Source organism: Aulostomus chinensis, chromosome 18, assembly GCF_037954235.1.
Source record: "Aulostomus chinensis isolate RoL2024-O1b breed Wild chromosome 18, RoL_Achi_v1.0, whole genome shotgun sequence".
Classification (NCBI taxonomy): domain Eukaryota; kingdom Metazoa; phylum Chordata; class Actinopteri; order Syngnathiformes; family Aulostomidae; genus Aulostomus; species Aulostomus chinensis.
Window position 1 is genome coordinate 7,127,778 of NC_141337.1, and position 442 is coordinate 7,128,219.

Consider the following 442-nt stretch of genomic DNA (forward strand, 5'->3'; position numbering starts at 1 on the left):
AAACAGAACAGAAAAGTTTGGCACAGACAAAACATTGAACATGAAAAATAAATTAATACATTTTCATGCCAGTAAATTTAACTGATTCCTACACGAACTAGCTAACTTGTACAGGGAGATTAAGAATGTTTTAATGTCCAAATGATGAGAGAAAAACTCTTGCAGCTATTTTCATAACCTTATGTGATCTCTGATCTGCGGTCATTGTAATATCTCAATTATACCATGACAAGTTTCAAATTGCTTAATTTATATTGCGAATTCACAAAGCTGGGGACAACAGATTAAACGTATTGATTCAAGTGATAACTTTTGGGTTATACCCTTGAATGAATTGACAAATACCAAGTATTGCATATTAGTTCTCAATTCCTACATCCAAATAGCCCACAGTTGAAAATGTACCCAACTAGTAGGTGTAACTGTCAGAGGAGGACCACAA